At 34.7% G+C, this 25974-nt stretch overlaps 1 protein-coding gene across 8 annotated transcripts in view; it reads left to right on the forward strand.

Moving 5' to 3' along the window:
• The window catches only part of BMPR1B (bone morphogenetic protein receptor type 1B), a 427170-nt gene that overhangs the window by 268261 nt on the left and 132935 nt on the right, over window positions 1-25974 (forward strand). For 4 of the 8 annotated variants that reach the window (XM_037830282.1, XM_037830287.1, XM_037830283.1 and 1 more), the window contains one exon: window positions 4694-4789. The exons of 3 other annotated variants lie outside the window; for them this stretch is intronic. The gene's annotated coding sequence lies outside the window, so the exon portion shown is untranslated. Of the gene's footprint in view, window positions 1-4693; window positions 4790-22414; window positions 22431-25974 lie in introns of those variants that run through there. One more of the 8 variants, XM_037830291.1, reaches the window with a different exon arrangement.

Genomic DNA, 25974 nt, shown 5'->3' on the forward strand with positions numbered 1-25974 from the left:
ATCTCTTCCTGGATGTCTTCTGTGTTTCCAAACTCAACACTGATAAAATAAATCAATATTTCTGCCTACCTGGCCCCTACTCCAATTGGCTTCTATTCCCGACTTCTTTATTGAGCACTACCAGCCACCCATGACAAATCATCCTTGACTTCTCCCTTTCCCTTACACAATCATAGCCTGCTGACTTCACATCTTAACCAATTTTCTCATCTGCCCAATTCTTCCCTCACTTCTATTTTCCTCATAGGTGAGGTCCTCCTGCCTTGCCTGAAATACTTAGCCTTATCCTCGTATACATTGTCTTTGCCCTTGCTTTTATACTTCTAAAATCTATTAGCTCTATAGATCCAGGGCAAACAGTCTGGATCTGCAGCTGGCTTGCTTAAAATCCTTCACTGGCCTCAGTTGATTCATTGTCTACTCTAGTGGTCATCAGGCTGAGATGAGTGTTATCTGGGTAGTACTTGAAAAATTTAGAAGGGGTGTGCCATCATAGATAGTTTTTTGGGAAATCAGTTTCCAAATTCTAAACTCAAATTTATATTCTTTCTTAATGTATTCTTTCCTGAGGAGACTGTTTCTCCCAATCCCTTCTACTCTTTTACCGTAGATCTTCTCCCATTTTACAAACGAAAGACATACTGCTCATCTTTACTGATTCTATCTTGTGTTGTATTGCCCCAGGGAATGAAAACCTTTATGGTGCCTGTGCCAGTTTGGATGTATTATGTCCCCCAAAACACCATATTCTTTAATGCAGTCTTGAGGAGGTTTACGTATTAGTGTTGATTATGTTGAAATCTTTGGATTAGGCTGTTTCCTTGGAGATGTGACCCACCCAACTGTGCATAATACCTTTGATTGGATTATTTCCATGGAGGTGTGGCACCACTCATTCAGTGTGGGACTTGATTGGTTACTGGAGTACTTTAAAAAGAGCCACATAGGCCCAGAGTGCTGCAGCTTAGAGAGACATTTTGAAGATGGCCATTGAAAGTTGACACTGATGTTTTGGAGAATGCCATTTTGAAATGCAGCCTGGGGGCAAGCAGACACCAACCACGTGCCTTCCCAGCTGGCAGAGGTTTTCCGGAAGCCATTGGCCATCCCTCAGTGAAGGTACCCTATTGTTGATGCCTTACCTTGGGCACTTTATGGCCTTAAGACCATAATAAACCCCCTTTATAAAAGCCAATCCATTTCTGGTGTTTTGCAATACTGCAGCGTTAGCAAACCGGAACAGTGCTCAGCAAGGGGAGGATTCAAAATACTGATATCTAATTGGATCCTAATAAATAGATAATAAATTCTTTTGCAACTCAGGTTGTTTCCAAGTCTTTGCTTTCAGTAAAACTGAAGGAAAACTTAGATGACCTGTCAACTATTAGACGATTAAAACAAAATTTGACTTACAGATCATAATGTGATTTCATACATATTATTCAGAAGGAATTTGAAGAGTTGTGAGGCATTGCTCCTTTGATCATGATCTACTTATTTATGTAAACAGGTTTCATTAGCATTTACATTTATGAAAATGGAAAGACAATAAATACCAAATCCTCTTAACCTAGCAATAATAGTCTTCCTTAAATACATCAAGTAATAGAGATGGAAAAGCCCCATCCAACTTATTAAAAGATGTGTTTTTAATGTACTTTTACTTTGATAGTTATTTATAAAAGTATTGAATATGATCTATAACGTAGTACATAATGCAATAATATATAATGTATGTGTATAAAATATGTTCCTTACATAGAAACATATTTATAGTATATATTACAGATATATTATAATTTGGTAATGTGTACTACTAATAATAACTAACAATAATTCAGTCTAGAAGAAATTTTTGAATACTTGGAACGTATGGTCATAGAGAATTTAATAATTTTAAAATTTCCATTAATACATAATTTTTTTACAGAGTACGCATTTAAAAACTTATAATTATAAAAATATATAAAAATTTTTTGTGGAAGTAGGATGGAAATAAAGGTCAAGGAAATAAAATAACAATGTAAAATTTTCAGTTAAGAGTCTATCCATAATATAAGCAGATTATTGTTGTATTAAACTACTATAGATTTAAATTGTGCTGAGTACATTTAACATAGCCAGTGTAGCAGTTTTATTTTTAAATGCCAGTATTTACAATATGCTGGAAATTTTACTTTTTTCAAGTACATATCTTACCACAGGTGAAAAACTGTAGATGCCTACTTGGTAATGAGTGAATGTTTACATGGTACTTCAAAATTCCTTTAAGGATCCATTAACAAAAGTAGTTGAAGACTTCTAGCATAATCTATAAAGTCCAAGTTTGTTAACCTGGCATACAAAATCCTTCTTTACTTGCATCCTGCTAGTCTTATTATTATTAATTTTTACCACTTTCTGCTTCACATGCTGTGCTCGAACAACACAAAACTATTTGAAGTTCCATATGTATATCAAACTCTTTCATTCCTTTTTGTGTTATTTTTCCCCTTCTTTGCCTCACTGCCTTGTATTCATTCTTTAAGATACAGAATCTAAATTGAGGAATTACCAGTTATTTCCCCCTTCATATTGGCTCAGATAATGGAACTCTCTGCTCCTGTGTGCCCTTTTCTGGTCTCCATCACCATACTTAGCACACATTGTTTTGTTAGTTAGCTCTATTTTTTTTTTTTTTTTTTGGAACTAAATTTTAAGGTCTCTGAGGGAAGGGACTAGGTTTTATCTTTGCCTCCTCAGCACCTAACTATAACCTCTCCTGTCAATAAGTTAATATATTGGATAAATATTAATTAATGAATGAAGCATGTGTTTTAGTTTCCTAGGCTTCTCAAGCAAATCCTATGAAATAGTTTGGCTTAAACAATGGGAATTTATTCACTCATGGTTTTGAGGCTAGGAAAATGTCCATATCAAGGCACCACAAGGTGATGCTTTCTTTCCGAAGACTGCGGTGTTCTGGGGCTGGCTGCTGGTGATCCTTGGCTCCTCTGCCACCTGGCAAGGCACAGGGCGGCATCTCCTGGTCTCTTCCTTTCCTTCTGGGTTCTATTTCAGCTTTTGCCTCCTGTAGCTTTCTCTCTCTATGAATTTCGGCTCTTATAAAGGACTCCAGTATTAGGATTATGACCCATCCTGATTGAGATGGGATACACCTTAACTAGAGTCCTAATTACAATGAATTTTTACTCACAGAAATGGATTAAAATAAGAGCATGTTTTTCTGGGATACATGCAGCTTCAAACCACCACAGCGAGGAAAAGCGGATTTCAATGGTTAAAAAATTAATTAATGTGCTTTACTTTTGTTGAGTCAAATCCAACTGTGAAAGGCTTTTTTTTTTTTTTTTTTTTTTTAATTTTATACTAGTGATTTTTCTGGCTTAATTTTGACCTTACCATAAGGTTTTCAGTAAGATTTCAAATGAACCTAGAATTTTTGAAGCTAGAAATGAGTTGGATAATCACTCATCTAATTAGATGGACTCCAGTACTGTGAATGATAAGGCACAGACGCCAACTTGCTTTGTGCCCATAGTCAAGTCAACCAACCTGAGGGTCACCTTTCTCATTTGTGAAATGAATGAGTGACCAAATTATTTTTAGAGTTTTGTTCCCTTGATTTAGTCTAGAGAGAAAAATTCTATACAGCAAACAAATGGTTATCCTTAGCAAGAGGGATAGCAAATATGGGCTTGAATTATTTTCAAAAGATCATTCATACCATGAACATTAGATTGTAAATATAGATTCTGCTGCTGTTGTTCCTTTCTGCAGTCTATTTATAGTGCTGTGGCATGGATTTTATCCTAATATAAAGAATGAATGTAAAATAATTCAAAATGTCATTATTGATGAAGTAGGTACATCTGAAAATCCAGTAGTAGTGAATGTAAAAATATGTTGATCCATATAATTTTCAGATTACATTTTAGCTTTTTTTAATCAAATGCACAATTTAGTCTGATTAATTACACTTTCCAGTGCATTTCTATCATTCTGGAAATGAACTTAACTTGTGTCAGAACATTTCTTTGTGGCTAATTATCATTGCACCCTTATTCAATGAGGAGCAATATTTAAAAAAAAATTACAAAAATGCCTTCCTACATCTTTTTGGTCATGATATGAAGCAATTAAGTTTTAGAAAGTTTGACTGAATAGCCTTTAGGTATGACTTTCATAAAAGGTTTGGATTATGCTGTATAGCCAAAACAAAGGCAGTATTTCCTTTCTTGTGTCCCATTCTCCTCAGCCCCTCTTCCCTCCACCTGCTTGGGAAAGTGCTATTTCTTCAGACAAACCTCATAATTGCCCTTCTGTGCCTGATTTGAGCCTCAGGAAAGGCCCATAGTATCTGTAAAGCTGGCAGCAAAATGGTATTTCCAGGCAGGCACAGGGTTGCTGGGTAGTGAGCCAATCCACAGCTTTGTCTGAGCAGCTGAGGACTTTGCTGGAGTATTACCACGGTGTTCAGTAACACAGACCTGTGCCATGAGCAAGTAAAGCACAGAGCAAGTGTCAGGGTCAATATTTATAGACCACTACGTAGCAGCCTTGCAGGAGAGAAAACTAGAGAGAAACACTCACACAGAGGGCAAGGAAAGAGAGACTACAGTGGAGGGAACTTTAATTTCCATTTTTTTTCCTTTAAAAAAAAACCCAAACAAACCTCTTTTTTAACTGTCAGGTTCAAATTTCTGCTGAATCATATCCATTTGGTGCTGAGCTATGACAAGAGAGGAAACAAAAAGTTAAACAAGCAAGCCTGCCTTAAGTTGAGAAGGTAAGTAATTAGCCAGTTCAGTCTCGCTTTGACTTGTAAACTCCTTCTCCCTGTTGGCTGCTCTGCATAGTAAGCAAGGGCTGTGTGGCATGTTAAAGCTAATAAGGGAGGGGGGGTTCCTGCTGCTGAAGAATGTTTGGTGGCAGTGTAGCTTTGTGTACTGCTTAAGAATGCTGTGTAAATTCGCAGTACGCTTAAATGATGTGGTGGTGGGAATGGATCTTGAACTCCAATTTCATGTTGTGTTCTATCAGTAAGTTTGTCTACATTCTCTCAAACTCCAAGTCTTTCAGTTGGTACATTCCTATTTACTTTATATTAAAACAATATCAGTTAGTTTGTAGTAGCAAATGATCTGGAGATGGAATGTAGGGGGAAATTTAGATAAACGTATGAAGCTATAGTAAGCAGTGTCAAAATGTGGAAACTGTGATATGGGGAATACGGGGTCTTTTTAAAAGAAAGCCAAGTATTGATTTGACAGGGCGCCAAAGTGGAATAATTACTACATTTGGGAATAGAGAGAACCAGGAGTGATGAGAAGTAAGAGCATTCTTCTTAATCCCATGTGAAAAAACACTTAGACACTTCAGAAAAGTTCTCTGCTTGTCCAAGTGACTTGCTAGATTGATTCCTTACAAAATGTGACTCCCTATTAAATACACAAAATTAACGTCTCTTGCTACACATTAGTAGTTTTTTTTTCTTTATCCCTTTCATCACACACAGTAATTTTTATCGGGTTTCTCTGTGTTCATGGTGCTGTAGTACATTCATTTATCATCACTGTTGTACGTCCCAGATTGTGATTAAAAGTAATGGTGATGAAGGGGACAGGAAACAAATTGTTTTATATGTATTTTCTGATTTATAATACCAATGAAAGTTATATACTTATATGTTTATGTTTAATAGATATACATGGACTTGGAAAATAAATATGTTGCTTCACTGGAGGTGTGGTATTTAATAGAAAAAACTTATATATTTACAATGGTGAAAGGTTTCTTTTTCTTTTTTTTTTTTTTAATTGTGGAGGTAAAGGCTTAATATTTATAGTTTTTAGTTTAGGTTATAGATGGTGCTTATATAGCTCCACAGGTCTTTATGTACTGCATATTTAAGGTAAAAACAAAAAAAAACAACATTAAAGTTGCTGTAGAGTTTAAACTGTAAGCCAAGAGGTATAAGGAAAAGCTAATATTCTGGCACAGATTTTGTGTTAAGGCTAATAACATAGGAACCAGCTTATTCTAAAATGGATGAACAACATCCAAAACAGCATGTCTAATAAAGCTAAATAGAAAGTAAGTAGTTTTAAATAAGTCCAATCATTGTACTTTTGTAGAATGTGTATATAATTTTTAAGTCATACTAGATGTTTCAAAACCAATTTTATTCACTCAGAAATGCTATAATCTAATTGATATATAGATTTAAAATATATTTTAACATTCACTTAATTCTTGTTTTGCCCTTTGAATCAAACTTTTAGGTATACTTTTTCAGGTTCTCTCCACCAGTTAATTAAAAGATTTGATTTGGATTTTTTAATAACAATATGTTTTTTTTTTTAAATTAACTATAGTTGTTCTAGAATAGGTGTTTACCAATCAAAGAACCTGACTGTCTAAGTTCATCAGTACATTTTTCTTTGCTAATGCCTTTGGGTAATACATCATGTTCAACATTGTATAACAGTCAGTTCTTTATTTACTACATTTTATTTGTTCACTTTACATGTAGCATGAGTGCTTACATGATATTGCCTTTCATTGGTTTTATTTTTATTTCTTCCGATATTTTGTTCTGAAGTGCCCTGTAGAAATTTTGGGCAGAAAACAAGGAGCAAATAAAATAGTGTAATAAAAGGATTCTGAAGAAAGTGGTCCCTTTAATCTGGAGAGGAAATATGTAACTGTGATATTGGCTGATAATGTCCAAAATTAAGATTTATTTTTGTTCAAGACTGAGTGTTACAAAATTTGAAATACCTTCTCAGTGTTATTTTTTGCTTTATTTTATATCCGGGCTTTTATTGTAAATATTGGTTATTTCTCATATTATGAACAATATTGTATATGCAAGCATATTATAAAAACAGATACGGGAACTTTTGTATTCTGTATGAAATATCTACTGAAGCAAGTTCAGTGAATTTAGTTTGAAATGTTAATATGAACCTCCTGTTGGGTCTCTGCCCCTAGTACTCATCAGTTCTGCCACCGGTCCATCTGCTAGGCTGTCCTTAGAGGTAGTGATGAGTCTCTCCTCCATTTAATTGCTACTTTCTTCCTATATTTGTCTTCTCCCATCCCATCTGGGCTGTTTCCCACTTCTCTCTTGCCCACGCATTAGGGTATTCCCTCCTCCCTATGTTTTTTGCTCTGGCAATATTCAACATCTTGTGTTTCTCAAAACAATCCATATCTTTTTACTCCTGCCTGGAATTATTTATGCTGCTCTCTCTCAAAAGCTCTTCTTTTCAGTCTTGGCCTTCCAGCCTCAGTGGAGACGCCCCTCCTCAGGAGCCCACGTGGTCAACAGCACTTTACAGAGCTTGATAATGTGTGTAATGTTTCATGATTCCTCTTTCCACTTTAGACTGTAAGGTACTTGTGGCCAGGTTTTAAAATTAATTCTTTCCTAAAGTATTCAATTCCTGGAATATAAAAGGTGCTAAAAAATTTGAACTAGAATAAAACTTTATCATATTTCTTTTAAACTCATACTCTACTTTATACCCCCTTTATTTTAATATGCTTTAAACTTTGATTAATTTGATTGAAGGAAAGCTCAACTAGATGGTAAATGCTTTGAAGACAGTAGCATTACTTCTTAAAAATATATTTTGTTTCTTTTCTTAGCACCAATCATAATAATATGTGTGTTTGTGTGTGCGTGTTATTTATCCATGAAAATTGAACTCATAAACTCTTTTGAATAACAAAGTTAAAAATTATAATTCAGAATAAATACAAGTTCAGGATATATAGTCACAAATGTTTGTTTAATCAGCTTGATGAGATTTGTCAAAAAATCAGCTAGTTGCTGCTCCCAAGTAGAATGCTGTGGTAAATTAAATGATGTCCTAGCAAACTGAAGACAATGTTATACCTTCCAAAAGGCCTACAGAGATTTCAAGAGAGAAGAGGTTCATACTCATGTATTCCACAGAGTGGAATTGTTCCCAAATGTTACTGATAAAGGTGTATTTCTTAATTTTATTTAGTATTGCAATGATAGGGATTTAAAGAATAGAAAATCATGACTTAAAAATTCTAAAACCTGAAAGGTGATATTCCATTTAGGTCAGAAGAATTTGCTTCTCAAAATAGAAATGTTGAGAGAAAAGGAAGTCAGTGTTTTAAAAAGTAGTTAAGAAATAACAGCTGTTTCTTTCAGCTCTGATACTTAATAAAAATAAAATTTATTTTGTCTTTGTGTTTTGTTTACCCATAAGATTAAAGTACTTACTTTGTATATGAAATATTTTGTATACCAGAAACAAATGTCAAGCTTCATGCACAATTTAGAGTAATTTATACTTTTTCTTATTTTGATTATTTTTACTTTTTAATGTACTCTACCAACCAGCAGTTTCTACTACTTTTTAAGTCTTATAAAAATGTCTTCCAGACATTGAATATGACTCTCTTGTTTGTTTAACCTTGAAATGTAGCTGTCTTAGGAATGAAAACAAGATTGGTATTTTCATAGGAAAAATCAGTAACCTTTTAATTTGCTAGGAATGGACCATAATTCAATTTGGAATTTCTATTCAGATATATTCTGTCCACATAACTATCCTGTAGTAATATAGATATGAGGAAAGTACCTCTACAAAAAAATTGAAGGATATATTTTGTAGATCTCACTGGTATATCAAATATTATAATGGGTCATAATCTAAAACTGGGGTGGGGGCTTCCAATGGCCTTGGACACAGAAACATACCCCATTCCCATCAGCCAGTAGTGAGAGAACCCCAGGTTTGCCTCTGTATTAAAGAATTGTACGGAACCAAAAGAAACACAACACCATGAACAACTAGAAGAGGTCAGAGAATTTTGTGATTTGAATGAGAGATAAAGGATTTTGTCAGAACAGTAAAATTTTATTTTATTATTGTTGGCAGTTTAGTTTGCCAAACAAAGTTTTTCTGTAACTGTGCATTGCATAGGATTCATATGACCTGAGAGGAGAAGAATAAATGATATAGAAGTGAAACCTTAAAGCTCTTTTACTTCAACTCTTCTATTTTATAAATGGACAAATATGGCACAAAGAGGTAACACAACTTGCTAAATGTCAGCTTTTAAAGTAGCTAGTTAAGATCTGGATTTAAAGAAAGAAACATAATTATAAGGCTAGTATTTTATCATTGTGGCTTTTCTTTTTATTCTGCATATTGAGTTTAAAGCTAATTTGTCACATCTTTGTATTTCTTACTGTATTAGACTCTTTTGCATTATTTCGTAATTCCTGTGAGAGTTAAAGCTAATAATTACTGTCCTCAACTGAAATGGAGTACTTTTCCACTCATAACCATATTTAAAGCAAATTTTTTTCTAATGACAGACACCCTTTCTGGCTTCCCTGATTCCCCCCATTCTGTTAGGTATTGCAATCAGATTTATGCCCTACAACCATCCTTCTTTCATTAGAACTTGTCAGATAATCCTGAAGCAACTCACATAAGACAGAAGCTAAGAAAACATTTTATGCTTTGGTTGTGTCTAAGAAATAGAGAATATATGGTTATATTTTGATTTATAATTTTGTTTTTAAGATAATTATTTGTTGTAATTCAAGACTGCAAAAAGCTAATTAAATCAAAAATCAAAGAATCATGTGTTTTTCCAGATTATTTGATGTTAATCCAGTATTCTTAAAAATATATAAATAATTAAAAGGGCAGGGAGAGGCAAAACATACTTTGTTTTGTACATGTCATCTGGTAGGTCCTTGATCCTCTATTCCTTTTTCCAACACTCCCAAAGAAATTGGGGCCTTTGACTTTTTCCATTCTTATTAATATCAAGGTCCCTGGTAACAACTACTTGTCCACTTAAGGATGAAAAGCAATTTGAGCAAATAGCTGAAGTTTGTTCTCAGCCTCAGCTTGTGATTTCTGTTACTTCCATTTTCCTCCTCCCTCATATTTAAATAAAAGTGCTCTTCTCTATCTACCTTCCCAAAGAAAGTCTGATTTACCTGTTAGTGATCATTTTCCATTGGATTGCTGCTTTTCTAATATATGATATTACCCATTTCTTGCCTGCAAAGAGATTTATGATTTTTAAATCTTTGGTAATATGATAGAGGAAAGTGATATTTAGTTTTGTGTTTGTAATTACTGGTGAACTTCAGTCTGGGTAGGGGGATTATTAGTTATTAGCATCTTATTATTTTATTAGTTATATATTTATATACCTATTCATTCATCAGATGCTCTATTTCTCTTGGTTTAGAAGGGCTCTTTTTTAAATCAAAGATCTTAATTCTCTAAAGTCCTATTGCAGCAGTTCTCACAAGCTTTGAATTTTAAATTTAGTTTTGTATGTTATATAGCGTATCTTTTGAAATATCATTATTCTTAAGGGTAGTCAATATTTTCTTCATCTGCTTTGAAACTTAGTTCTCCCATATGCAGAAATAAGAAAAATATGTTTCTATACTTTATGGTTTGATTTATTTAACTGTTATTGCTATGATTCATGAGAAATCTATTAACCAAGTACTTAAGCACTCTTTATTGAATCATTATTCCCTTTCCCGCTTTTTTATGAAGTCACAGTTATCATATATTCCTGTGGTGAAAATTTAAAATGTTTGCTTCCCCTCAGTCAACATTGCATTTACAATTTTATATCTGTGGAATAAACGTTCATGTTTCTTGTTAAAGGAGATTGAAATGTTAGGATGTTGTTGGTTTTAACTGGGCATGCTCCATGAAATTGCCATAGACAGGAGGTTTTTTATATTACTTAGGTTAAAGCAGACCTAATGAGAATATGATTTTGTAGAGTGAGCAATTATGCATTAATAATAATAACCATCATTTATCACGGGTATCTGTGTTTGTGTATGGCATTCTACCAAGAGGCTTTAAATGTGTGATTTCATTTAATCCTTGTAACAGACCTTTGAGCGAGTCATTCTTATTTCCATTACTGGATAAGGAGACTGAGATCCCCAAAAGTAAAGTAACTTGATCAACCTCACATAGCTAATAAGTGATAGGGTCATGACTTAAACTCAGATCTGGCCAGAGTACATCTTTTAAGGGTGCACTGAGAAATATAGAAATTACACTTTCTGCCATAAGTGATAATAATGGATGTAGGTCCATCCTTACAAAAGCCACGCCATCCTCGGTCCATCTGCAACAAGGTGAACTCAGGGACAGTGACTTTCAAAGCATAGAAGCAAGTCACTGAAACTGGTGATAGGATGAGCCTTTCATTATTTGGGATTAGTACCGAAGGTAGCGGAATCTCAAAATGGATAGAAATGATCCTATACTTTAAATCACTTTGGAAGGAGTTAAAAATGATTTCAGTTCTCTCAGATTTTAGTATCTCCCTCCCTCCCCTTGGTTTTATCATTTTCTTCCTTTCCACGCCAAGTTATACTTTGGTTCTCCCTCATATGCTTAACGCACAGTTCCATTCCCTTCGTCTCATATCTGCTCATGGCATTAGCAGGAAAATAGGCAAGGAGCTGCCAGGTCATCAGGGAGTGACTCTTCCATCTGGGTCCCTGTTTCTGTAACTATCAGTCTCTTTCAGGGGAGAAATGAGTCTAACTGGCAGCCTTCGCTGTCATCTCTATTTTAAGCTACTCTGATAAGAGACTCGAGCTTGTTGTTGTGGTATCAAGCTCTGGTTTTTGAAGCAGGAAAGAAAATTCTGGATATTTTGGTGCCATTAGAAGTTGCTACTATGATGTCATGATACCATATATAATATATTATGACCACTTATACATTTATACAAGTATACACAGATACCATAGGTGTCATATATATTTATGCCTGTCATGTAAAGAAGGATAGCTTAGTCTATTAGAATGGACATACTTCATACAGTTTGTTTTTATACATGTGTGGGAAAAATTTATATGTGCAAATTTATTTAAAAAAGTGTCATTTGCAGTCTTAGTTTTTGGTATGCATTTGGCCACCATGAAATAATTTGATCTCTTTTTCTCTTTCACTCAAGGCAAACAATTCTGCCTACAGATAATATGGGATTTTTTTCCCCTTGGGTCACTCTGCCCTTTGTTGGTACATTGATATGTCTTTGGTAAGAATTAAACCACAATTCATTAGGATTTCATTTTATTGCTTGCCTTGGAATATTTGAAACTAAATTATAGCTTTTAGTTAATAAGCACCTTACTCTTGTATTGTAACTCAGAAAATTGCATCAATATTTGTACTGTTTAACAAGCTTAAAAATTCTAACTAGGTTATTCGTATTATTCCTCCACTTTTCAATCATAGTTTAAAAATTTCCTGCACTAATATAAAGTTGATTATAACTGCACAGTGTATAGTTGGAACATACACATATAATGTTTCCATATACTAATTCCCCAGGTAAACTTTTGCTTTTTCTCTACGTAAAATTCATTTCATTTAAGGAGCTCTATTTTCTACTTCATCTCCATGCTACTTTTAACTTCATCAATAAATTAATATATTGTTATTCCTAGTGATTGTTTAGCTTTCTATCCTTGAAATGTATTTCTGGGTTTGTTGTCAGGGGCTTGTTGGCAAATTGATTTTGATAATATTAGGGAGAGAAAGCATAATGATCAAGGACACACCATTCTACCAAAGTAATTAATTTGAATGTGTAGTTTTTTTATTTGTTTTAAGTTTTTTAATGTGTAGGTTTTTGAATGTGTAGTTTTTTTATTTGTTTTAAGTGAGCCAAGATACAATACAGATGTTCTTTTGAGTTATTCATTAATGCTTCACATACAATTCTTGTAAATTATTATTGGCAGAAATAGGCAAATAATTATTTAGAATGATTTTTTTTTCTGCTGCTCTTGGACCCTAAAGTAGATTGGTACAGCTTCCAAAGCATAATGTTAGTTTAAAATGTGTCTGCTGAAAGCATGAACTCATAACATGGGGAGCTGGTTTTGTGGTCAACTTGAGCAGTTCTTAAATGGCATATTCCATCTAGTAGAAAGGAAACGTGATAGTTATGCTAACATGATTTCAATTTCTTAATTTAAAGGTAGAGAATCATTTTTTCATTTTGTTTAGATTTTAATAAAATATTATCTTTGATAATACACATTTCTGCTTATTAACCTTTAATAACCATTAACTGATGCTTTTAGAGACAGAAAGCATACCTCAGATTGATCATGCGTTTACAAATACTGTTAAGTCATGCAGTATACAGAGATGGCCAATTGTACATTGCCCTTCAATTCTCACACTTACGAGGCTGCTCCTTTCTCGATGTTGGGCTGTTTAACAAACAGATTGACCAGGGACAACAAGGAATCACCCACCCAGCCTGTGATCATGCATACTCAGTAATCCCCTTTCTATTTTCTCCTCTCTCTCTTCCTTCTCTTCCTCTCCCTTTCCCCTTCCCATTCACTTTTCTTTCTCTCTCCCATTTCCTTCTTCCTCTCCCTAACTGCTTTCATTATTGTTATTTTTTTTGTCTTGTTCATAAATCAATCTGTTGCATCTCAGACAATTATCTATCTTACCCAGTTGACTTTTTTTTTAACGTCAACTTTTTTGTCTTTCATCTGTCCCCCAGTTATTTCAGAAAATTCTTTTTGAGGGAAAAGTTTCCCATTTTAACTCAAAGATTAAATGCCTGGAAATAAAAGCAACTCATACAATAAAGTGCTATTAGTATCTTTCACGATTCCCCCTAAAGTCTTCTACTCTCTTGTTTTATAATTAATGCTGACTTGGCCAAAACTATGCTATGGGTATTTGTATATATGACAATAGTCTCATTTAACCCTTATACTAATAATGTGAAGTGGTTGTTGTTATCCCTATTTTAAAGATGAGGAAATGGGCATTCAGAGAGCTAAATAACCAAGCCTAAGATCCAACAGCTTGGAAGGTAAGGGAGTAGGCTTGGAACCAAGAATTTTCTGGCTCTAAAAACTTTATTATAGTGTACAACTTTATTTTGAAATAGATAATTTCACTTTCCTACCCTTATATATCTCTAAAAGTTTGAGAAGTAGCACAGTAGTCAGAAGGCTTCCAAATGTAACACATATGCAAACCAGAGAGCAACAACTCCCTTCTCTATGAGGAAGACAAGACTATTGATATTCACAAACAGGGAAAACCAATCTTAATTTTAGTATGTTATTTTCCTTTCACTCATATTTTTCTCACTGTTGTAACTCTAGCAGGGTTTCTTTATACAACAAGATAAAACAAATCCTTAGGAGTATATGTTTGTCCAAATGAATCTGTGCTGTTTATACTCTGGAATGTTTTTGAAACAGGTTAAATCTTCATCTGTAATCTGTACAAATCTTGATTTAAGTTAGAATCTAATAGACTTTATCCTTAGTTGTAATATAACACTGGGATGGCATGAATATTTAGGTCACATCTTTATAAAAAATAAATGTGTTTAGATTGCTTAGGGATGAATTATGAAGTTTGTAGATTTTTTTTTTTTTTTTTTTTTTTTTTAACCTTTGCCTCCTCTGCTTTTCAGGAACTTTATTAGAAATTATGTAAGGGAAGGGAATGACAGTCAAACAAATAAATTTTAATCTAGTTAACAAACATGGTTTGAATAAAAGACTAGGTATGGGAAAAATAAAAACTATAGATAAAATGACCACTACAAATTTTGTTGATTTTCTGTGACTGTTCTAGCCCCATATTAGTATGCTATAACTCAAGGTTATTATAAATTGTAACTCCTGTTTATAAAATGTTTTATACTTAAAAGCATTTTCACACCCCATGTTTCTTCTAACTTCTTTGTTTCCCCAATTGCTTTGAAGCAAGTATGAACATTTTATGGATGGAAAAATTAAAATTAAATAGGGATTGGGTGAAGATCCCAGACTAAAAAGTCAAGTGTTTTGACCTTACCAGAATAGTTCTTAAACTTGATTTGATTGATTATAATATATGAAAACGTAAAGAAATGATTATGTAACTAGATGTTAACCCATACCAAACTCTAGCAGAAGTAATGAATAGCAGGTGCAAATCATTTAAGAAAAAAGTCTTAGCAGAGTGTTATTTAATATTGAGAAAATTTTATAAATTTAATTTAGTTGTTTCTGAAAAATGAGAAAAGAATTTAATATGATTATTGTGGGAGAACACCTGTATTGAGCTTGTGGAATTATGTGGGAGTCTAGTTTGGGAACCACTGAATTATCACATAAAAATTCTCAATCACTACATATATAAAAGTAATATTTTCCTACAGATTTTCATAAGCTGGGTTGGTATCCATAAAGAGTTTATAAGGAATACAAGCCAGTTTAAATAAACTACTGAATATCTTTCTTACACTGTATGGGTAATGTGATGATGGTGTGGTTATGTAGAATTATATAAACTATATAAAACACTGTAAAAATTTGAATGGAGTGAATTTATCAAATAGGTTTTCTTTACCTTTAACCCACCCCATTCACTTACCCTTTCTCAATCTATAAAGATGTACTGTGGGCTTCAACTTTCAGACATCACCAGCCAAACTTGTTGCTTTTGAGTCCTGGTGAGCCATAAATCCAAGCTGCCACTGCAATCAGAAATTCTTGCTCCTGTGCTTCAGGAGATAGGTACAAGATTTTTTGCAGTAGCCTTGTATATGATAGCAGAACACAAACAAACAAAATGAATCTGTAAACAACTCAAATGGCCTGTTATAGCAGAATGGATAAGTTGGGGAATATCTATACACAGTGGAATAGTAACATGGTAGTGAAAGAACGAACCCAGATAAAATCATGAACCTGTGTGAATTCCCAAAACATAATATTGAATAAATAAAGCAAGTCACAAAAGTGCATATAACATGATTCCAATATATTTTTATGGATGCACATGTATGTGATCAGACTATAAGGAAAATTAAGGGATTGACTAGAACAAAATTGAATATGTTGGCCACCTCCAGTGGAAGGGAGGGGGCTGGGTCCAGGCAGGGACCAGGTGAGTTGGCTGTTATGAACCTGGGTAGTCATTAAAAATACTGTTACTGAATATGTACAGTTATGAAATATTTCACAATACAAAAGTAAAGGAATAATGAGAAGAAAGGATTTTTCCCTTTTCAAAAGGCCTTTGATGTTTCAAGCTAATTTTTGTCAGGGTATATGTCTTCTTTTTTATGTTAGTGCTTATAAATTTGAATATCTGCCTGGTTTATACCTATTATGTCTTTTTTGCCTGCTGGCTCTAATGTCCAGGAATTTTATGATTTTTATTGATTTCTTATCCTACCAATTTTCTCCTTGTAATATTACTCATCCCTTATTAACTTTTAGTCATTAGTATATTCATATTTCTTAAGCTCTTTCACTTCCAGGTGCTCAAATACGGAACTTTGAAGCCCCTTTTCAGGTTTCTCTCTTCCTACAGTATTTCTGAGAATCCTCGTTGTTTTTACATTTGTTTACACACAGAACAGGCTGCCTCTCAGAGTCAACACTCTGGCCCTTCCCCATGGCTGCCATTCGTAACTTAGCTCCAGGCTGTCCTTCTCCAGCACTCCTCCGTCCTCAGTGTCCTGCCTGTCCTCAGCTGAGCAGGTCCCTTTAGTTGGGAGGTGTTGCTACTTTCGATGAGGGCTGTCTTTCACTATGCTTCAGTTGTTAGCTTTTTGCTGTCACTGTTGATAATGGCAATTTGTCTTTGACCACTGGTCTTTCCTGTCCCTCCAGACTGACTTCCTGTCTTTTCTAGACTCTGGGGTGTATCCAGAACCTACCAGTCCTCTTTGAGGCTTGGACCCTGAGAGTGCAATGTGAGAAAAGGAATAGCTGCCTTCCTGTGGTTACTTCCTCTAATTTTGAGAGGTTTCAGTATGTTTTCTTAAGTCCTAAAGTGTTAGAGGTTTTATGAGGTCAAGTTTTTTGGCTTTACCTCTTTTCTTTATTGGGTGTACATGCTATCAAGGTAGGTGGATCACATTTATCAAGTTATGACCAGAAGTATTACTCTCCTCTGAGTTTTTGATCTTATTGCCAAATCTAACTTGCCGCATCTAGTTCCTTCCCTTTGGCTAAATTCTCCCTAGAGATCCTGGTTCTCCCCTGAAATTTTGCTTTTAGTAACTTTTCGATTCTGTTATAGCTTCATTCCCTGAGCAAAATCAGTCAATCTCTCTCCTTCTCCCCCTCCCCCTCTCACTTTGTTCTTCTCCTTCTTGCCCTGTGTCTCCCCCATCCTTTTTTCCTTCTCCCTTTCTTTTTCCCCACCCACACCACACCACACATCAGACATTCAGACATGCTTGCATGTGCCAGAACCCTTAATATAGACCAGGTTTGAACTATTGCTCGGGAAGTTGCCCCTGTATAAGTCGGGTGGTGCACTACATGGCTGGAGGGAATTAGTAGCAGTAGAATACATGTAACTGTATGTCGGCATCTAAACTCTAAATTCAGACTATGTCCCACCAAATAAAAATAAAACAGCAGCAACATTAAGTAGATTTCATGCATTATTTTATTTAAATCTCATTAAAATAAAATCTGTGAGGTAGGTTTATCATCCCTGTTTAGAGGTGATGAAACTGAGACTCATATAAATAATGAAGTCAGAGTTGGATAGATGGTAAAAAGAGGAGCTGTGCTACAAAACAGGGCTGGCTATCATATTCTAAAACCTGTGCTATTAACCACAAAATTAAATCTAATTTTTCTTAACACAAGTAAATTTTAATACATGCTTTAAAACATGATTTCTGATGCTCTTAGTTTCTTATTCTGAATATATCAGTAAAATAATTATGAAATTTTCTGTAAGAATATAATAAATATTTGAAAAAATGGATCAGTGGAACAATGTATTTTTTAAGGAAAATGGTCAAGATTGGCTCTTATTTGTTGAATTTGAGATATTCAGTACTTGAGAATTCAACCTGTAAAAACAGGATATCCCACTTACTAAAGTGGAAACCTCAAATGCTACATTATTTCCCTGACCATTAAAATCTCTATTCAGCATTTTATTACTTTAGCATTTAAAAGTTATTAAGCTTCCATGAAATATTGCAATTAAATGTAATATTTAAATAACTTCTTCCCTGAATTTTAGGTTGTATATATTTTTGGATTTTTTGTGGAATGATTCAGGGAAGAAGGTGAGTAATCATTATTCTATGGTGAGAAACATTTATACCAATCTTCACTACCACATTGTAATAGAAAAAAAAAATGAAATCACCTAAATGTTCATCCACAGTAAGTAGATACATATATAGCTGTATGTTTATGCAATCTAGTTATATATAGCAGTTAAATTAATGAACTGGACCTATATTTATCAATATTGATCAGTCATTAAAACTTAATTTGAGCAAAGTAAGTAAGTTGCTGAAGGACACATGCATTTGTAATACTATTTAAAGAAGAATGTTTAAATTTTTAACAAAATAGTATTTATGGCTTATGAATACTTGAGTATGCCATAGCATTAAAATGTGCCTGAAAATAATAGACAGCAGAAATAGCAGGATAGTGGTTACCTCTGTATTAGTTAGGGCTCTCTAGGGAAACAGAATCAACAAGAGATATCTATAAATATAAGAGTTATAAAAGTGTCTCACCCAACTGTGGGTATACACGAGTCCAAATTCCATCAGGCAGACAGCAGACTGGCAACTCCACTGATGAAGTTCAGTGAACTCAGGCAGCAAACTGGCAACTCTGATGAATGTGTTCGATGAATACCTCAGGCAAGAAACTGGCAACTTCGATGAACTCCTCAGGAAATGCTTCACTGGTCAGCCAAAGAAGTGAAGGTCCTCTGTCTGTCTTGCTTAAAAATTTTCAACTGATTGGATTAAATCCAGCTGATTGCATTCTCTCATTGTGGAAGACATGCCCTTCGTTGCTGTAATCAGTCACAGCTTCAGCCAATTGACTGATGATTTAATAAGCCAGCCTTCTGGTTTATTAACCAGCCACAAATGTCCTTGCAGTAAGGGTTAGGCCAGTGCTTGCTTGACCAGACACCTGGGTACCATTACCTGACCAAGTTGACATGTGAACCTAACCATCACAACCTCTGAAAGGAGAATGAGGGGGCATGGTTTGGAATTAGGTTCACAGTGGTCTTCAGTTATATATCTAAATTTTTCTTTCTAATGTTGATGGTGGCTAAATGGGTATTAATTATATTTGATTAATCCTTTTGGCATTGCTGAAATAGTTCATAATAAAATGCCTGAACAAATAGGTTTCAACTTTGGGATGGTATGGAAAAATCAATAGGGTTCTCCAAAAGATACTGATAGGACACTTAATTTTTTAATGTAACCTTATTTTCTTATCATATAAAAATGTAATAAAGATCAGTCCAGTGGAGAAAGAAAAAATTGTGCACTATATGCTTCCTTTGCCTTACTTTTATACTCCAGTATATTGACATAGCCACCACAAATGGTTTGTTAAATATCAGATTTATGCAATTCTGTGAAGCCAACTTCAATTTACTGTTAGCTCTTTTGGGAAGAAGAGATTCTACTGTATTAAGTGTTTATATATATGTGTATGTATATATATATCCATATATAAAAAAAGAGTCCAATATATAAAATACATAAATATTTTATATAGTTGTACATATGAATTAAAATAAATGAGGGTACTTTCCCAAAGTTTTGCTGTAGCAATTGCTATCTACCCAATAAAGTGAGTTTGTGATGAACCTTGTTGCTACGTGGAACCAGGCTTATTTTGCTAGGCTTTATTAACTTATGGCAGATTTTAAAAAATTTCCTTTGTTTTCAGGCTAATTGATGCTAACTGATTGAGAGCCATTTAGTCTTCTGTTTTACAGAAATATGTGTTTGGTTATGTGTAAGAGATCAGCTGTTGTTCCTGAAGTAGGAGTTGTATGCAAGGGCCTGGGGGTGGTGTCAGGTCAGGGTTTGGAGAAAGTTCCATCCCCAGTTATCCACTATATTTGGAACCAGTTCTCCCTTATAGGGCCATCCAGGACCTGATTTCCAATACTGTTGAACTTCCAAAGGGAATGAATGGAGTTTGGAGTCTCTGCTCCTTGGGAATTGGGTCAAATGAAGATTTGTTTACCTCTTCTCCAGAGACCAACTCTTTAGACTCAAGAGATTTGGAGAGATAGCCTTTGCTGGGTAGCCATGAGGGCAACCTTCAGCCCAGAACAATGATTCATCTTTACCTTATGTTTTATGAGTGAATTGCTAAGGAAAATTTTTTCCAAAGTTAGTTTTGATGTCGGTATCGATCAAAGTGGGGTGACAGTTTCTCTCTTGTTAGAAAGTGTAAGGTCGCCCTCATCAGGCATTGGGACATAATATATCAGGCACTGGGGTTTAATATATCATATTGATTTATGTACTCTGTTATTTAGAAATTGTATTTGGATGGAAGTGACAGAGACAGGGAAGAACAGAAAAATAAAATAGAAGTTTATTTCCCTTTCACATAAACATGTCCAGAGTTAGGCAATCCAGAGATGATGTGGAAGTTCCATAGCCATCAGGAACCCAGTCACTTCCTATTTTTCTTCTTCCCCAGATTTGCATGTGGCTTCCATCCTCAAAGATACATTATTGTCTGTTTTGGCTGCTGTAGTTCCACCTGTCATATCCAGTTTCTAGGCATCAGGAAGAGAGGTGGAAGTAAGAGGGAGATCATAGAAGCACACTTCCAAGACAAGTACCTCCTTCCAAGAATCATTTTAAGAATTCCCACTTGTGGTTACATTTCTTTGGCTGACTCGTAATTAAATGGCCACACCATGATTGTTTCTCTTTAATCTGGATGTATTACTGCCCTGAAATAAACCAGGATTCTGTTTCTAAGGAAGAAGGGAAGAATGGATAATGAGTGGCATCTGGCCATTTATTTATTTATTTATTTATTTATTTATTTATTTATTTATTTATTTATTGCCTCATATATTCTACCTAACATATAGATGGAAATATTTCTTAGGTAAGTTGGAAAAGTGGACTTTAACCTTTAGTCACGAATTTTATGTTCAGGTTCCCCATTCTGAGATGTCCTTTTTGGATAACTTTAAAGGTGGCTAGCCACATAAAAGAAAAAAAAAATCCCCGCTCTTTTGTTCTTCACAAGTTAAGTTAAAATGCATACTTCATGAAAAAGGTTTTAGTATTCTCCAGAATCTGTTAGACAGTTAATGAACTAAGAGACTAAAGTCTGTATCTGAATGTACAAACATATCTCGAACCTTAGATCTGTTAAAGGAGAGGTGGTAATTCCATGGAAAGATGTATATTTTAGGCAGAATGAGAAAGGCAGTAATTTGTCCAAGGTAACAGGTGAGTAAATTGTGAATAACTATTTCAAAAGTTACAGTGTTATGAATCCAAGAGAATTTGATTCTTGACATATTTGTATGAGTCATTTCTAGTCTTAAGCATAAACACTTAATTTTGCCTCTGTGTACTTTGATATGACTGTACTTATGCTGCTTCTAATTAATATTGATTTTGAATTAATATTGGCATAGGGGCAGTAATTTTTGGTGCTTTTACAGCTGTGTAAATACCCCCTATTGTATAAACAGACTAAATTGAATCACAGAGTTTACTGTGCTAGCAGTATTTACAACTTCATTGTAGACCCAATGTTTTAAACATCTGTCCTTCATTACTACATTTTAAATGTAGACTTTTGTAATGCAGACTAAATTATAAGTATTTACACAAAGATGTTATATATGCAGTAGTATTTGGAGGCAGGGACACAATTTCTGGGAAAAGAGTTTCTTAATAAGCAATGTAGTTCAGGTTATTAACCTTGTGTCCCATAAAAACAAATGGGTGTCAGTCAGAAATAAGAAAGCATTTTAAGACTGCTCCTGAGAGATCTAACTTTACAATAGCATTGGAAATGTTGAAAATACTTTTTAAAAGGGGAGTTGTGTGTTGCTTTTTTTTTTTTTTGGTGCATGTCTTTGTCTAGTATTAAATGTTATGCAATTTTTCATTAAATAACTCTTCAACTGAGAAAACTTCGTGTTGTCTTTGAGGTGAATTAGGATGATACTCTAGAAAGAGGAACAGATTTAGTAAATATGGTTTTCAAAAGTTATTTTTCCCATAAAACAATGAGTATACATCTGTCCAATTAGATTAGTATTTTATTTTTATAGATGTATTTTTTAGTTTGAGCCCCGCAAGGCTAATTTCCCATGTATTTCCTCCAACTCATTTTATTTTGGATTCAATTATTTTTATCTGATTTTCCTTTGAGAACACATGGACATTTGCTTTGTTGGCTGACTTACAGGTACGGGTGAATACTAAAGGACCCATATGAATAGGCTTCACATATGAGACAGCCCACCCCATGCGGAGGTGCCTCCCCAGGCTAGCTGTTCCTGCTCTGAAAATGACTAAATTGCATGCGAAAACAGGTACTGAGGCTTCCTTGTTTCTCAGAATTTATGTATTCACTTTTTCTATATACATGGAAGCAAACAGTGTTCTTAAAGACAAGGACTTAAAGATGATCTTAGAGATGATTAAAAAAATTGGAAAATGTAAACTTCTGGACTAGTACTACGGGTAAATGGGAATAGAAGAAAATAATAAGGGTAAAAAGGTGATGGATTAGAAAAAAGGTAGTGTTTGAAGTCATCAACCAACCATCATTGAAGTCTATGTCTGTTATATTTATTTTATATTATAGAATTAGCATTTTTGTTATACTGTTTATATTATATATTTGCTTTATGGATATATGTATTATTTCCCTTAATTAGAATGCAGAATTGTGGAAAATACTGTCTTTTATTTCTTTATTATTTCCTTAGTGTCTAACATCATGTCAGGTACCACATAGCCTTAAATAAAGATGTTTAAATTTGATTAGTAATAATTTCTTGGTGCAGTGTTTTGAAAATTCTTAAATTATGTCTGTATCAGAAAAAAGAATACAGTGATCTATAAGGGCAGCAACTTTGTTTTATTCATTGGTGTATATCTGGTGCCTAATACAGTGCCTGCACAGGTTGTAAGTATTCAATAAATGTTTGTTAAGTGAATGAATAAATTATTCTGCAACAGGTGAGTGTGCTGGTTTGAACGTATTATGTACTTCACAGAAGCCATGTTCTTTTAATCCAGTCTTGTGGGTGCAGAATTACTATGGGTGAGATCTTTTGATTAGGTTGTTTCTATGGTGATGTGACCCACCCAGTTGTGGGTGGGACCTTGTGATTAGATTATTTCCATGGAGCTGTGACCCCACCCATTCAAAGTGGGTCTTAATTAGTTTACTGGCATCCTCTGTGAGAGGATAAAAGGCATAGACATTTTGAAGAGAGCTCAGAGCCATCAAATACTGATATGCTTAGAGAAAAATTGCCCAGAGATACTTTGTATCTACAGCCGTTGAAACCAGAACCAGGAGAGAAGCTAAGAGTTTGCCCCAGAGAAACTAAGAGAGGACCCCCAGACGCTTAGAGAGAAATGCCCTGGGAGAAACCAGCAAGGATGCACAGGAGCTGAGAGAGAGAAGCTAAGACAGAAACCCAGAGACATTTTGGAGAAAGCAGCAGAAAGAAAAGCTAACCCTGGGAGAGACCAGCAGACTCTGGCCATGTGCCTTCCCATGTGTCGGAGGAACACCAGATGCCATTGGCCTTTCCTCAGAGAAGGTATCTACCTCTTGATGCCTTAATTTGGACATTTTCTTGGCCTTAGAGCTGTAAGTTTGCAACCTAATCCCCATTGTAGAAGCCAATCCATTTCTGGTATTTTGCATTCAGCAGCTTTAGCAAAATGGAACAGTGAGAAAACAAGTAATTTCTAACCATATTTGCCATGCTGTTACTAAATCAATTCTAAAGTCCCTTCTAATTCTAAATTCTGTGAGTAGTATAAATATTTGTTGATTCTGAAAATGTTGTGTTAGCACGAAAATGCAGAAACTAGTACATTAAAATTGATAGAATCTACTCAGGATGTGGAGATTCAAGGCTAAGAATAGTTATGTTAATAAAGTCGGTCTTTTCTGGTGTTCAACTACCATGATTTAATAAATAAAACAACTCACCTATATTAACTTGATAAATTTATTTAAATTTTACTATATTATGTTGAACTTGAACTAATAATTAACTAATTGGGTAGAACTCTTTTCTAATTTATATAGCATTTTATATAAAGTAAAATTCCATTAACCAGTCTGTATAATATGGTTTTGGGATGATTGAATTCACTGTTTTATCTATAGTAAAATGCTATGACCATTATCTGATTTTATAATTGTCATCAAAATTCCAAAAGGAACTTTATCCATCTTTAGTCTTGATCTTTTACACATAAGATAGATCCTTAGAAATTAAGTGATTGGAGTCATAGTGGTTAAGTTGACCTCAGATCTCCTGATTTCAAGTCTGGTGCCTTTTTGAAATGTCAGAATTTCCCAGTGATTTTTCCATGAAATACTCTTTAAAGAAGATGCTCTGCTAAAAACATAATGGTTCTTCACTACATGGCATATCACCCAGAAGGGCAGTGGATTGGGGAGTGGGGCATGTCCATTTGTCCCCAGAGGGCTCCTTGTTCTGTGGGGACAGGGCCCGTCAGAGCAGTGGCCCTCAAAGTGTTCCACGGATGCCTGGGAGTCTCTGAGAACCTTTCAGGGCGTCTGTGAATTCAAATGATTTTTGTGATAATGCTAAGTAGTTATTTGCATTTTTCACTATGTTGACATTGGCCTGATGGTTCACAAGCAATGTTAGGTGAAACAGTTGGCGTCACAGCACCAAACAAGGTATTTGTACCAAGACATACCAGTTGTCACTTTTTTTCACTGCTGTGCACTTGAAGACAAAAAGAAAAATGAATATTTCACTTAAAAATATCCTTTATAAAGTAATAAAATTTATCAATTTTATTAAATCCCAACCCTTGAGAACATGCCTTTTTAGTATTCTGTGTGATGAAATGGGGAGTACTCTTTGCTCCTCTGCTACAATCCAGAGGTCGGGGTTTTGCCGGAGGAATTGTTGCTGAACTAGTTCCTTTTTAATGGAATTTCATCTTTAGATGAAAGAATGACTCATAGACAAACTATGACAAGACTTGGGAGTTTGGAAGATATTTTTTTGGAAACAAATTCAGAAAGCCTGTCACTTCAAGGAAAATAACAAAGTCTATGTGCCAATGACAAAAATTGAGATTTCAAGTGAAAATGAAAATTTTGAAAAACTTGTAATTGCCCCTGTGGGCTTGAGAGTCTCCAAATATTTATAATCTTTTTGTTGATAATCTGTGGTGATCATTGGGGATTGGATCATGTCCCCCACAAAAGGCACGTTCATGTCCCGACCCCTGGTGCTGTGGGTGTGAACCCATTTGTAAATAGGACTTTAGAAGATGTTATTTGTTAAGAGGTGCCCAAAAGGAATGAGGGTGAGCCTTAATCCAATATGGCTGAAATCCTTGTATTATAAGTAAAGGAAAATGGACATGGAGAGGAAGGAAGCCATGAGAAGTAGCCAGAAGCTGATAGTCAGTGTAATCCAGAAGAGAAAGGAGGAAAAGTCACTGTGTACATTGCCATGTGACAGAAAAGTCAAGGACCAAGGATTTCTGGCAGCCAGTTCCAGAATGCCAGTTTTTGGGGAGAAAGCACTGCCTTTCTGATGCATCAGTTTTGGGCTCAGTAGTTTTTAATAGCGTGAAGGGGTCCAGAGACCAACAAGTTTGATGCACTACTGCTGCTTTAGACTCTAGAGTAGAGTTGGGACTTTGTGTTAGGTCTAGAGTAGTATTGCTTAGTGTAATGGCATCATCTCAGTACAGTATTTATCATTTCATTTTTTTTTTTTTGGTCATTTGTCGATTCATTCAACAAATAATTACTGCATGCCTTCTATTTCCTGGTACCTTGTTAGGTGTAGGGAATTATTTCAAGTGAAGATTCTGTCTCTCTGCTTATATGTAAGG

Source organism: Choloepus didactylus, chromosome 3, assembly GCF_015220235.1.
Source record: "Choloepus didactylus isolate mChoDid1 chromosome 3, mChoDid1.pri, whole genome shotgun sequence".
In the NCBI taxonomy this organism is placed as follows: Eukaryota; Metazoa; Chordata; class Mammalia; order Pilosa; family Megalonychidae; genus Choloepus; species Choloepus didactylus.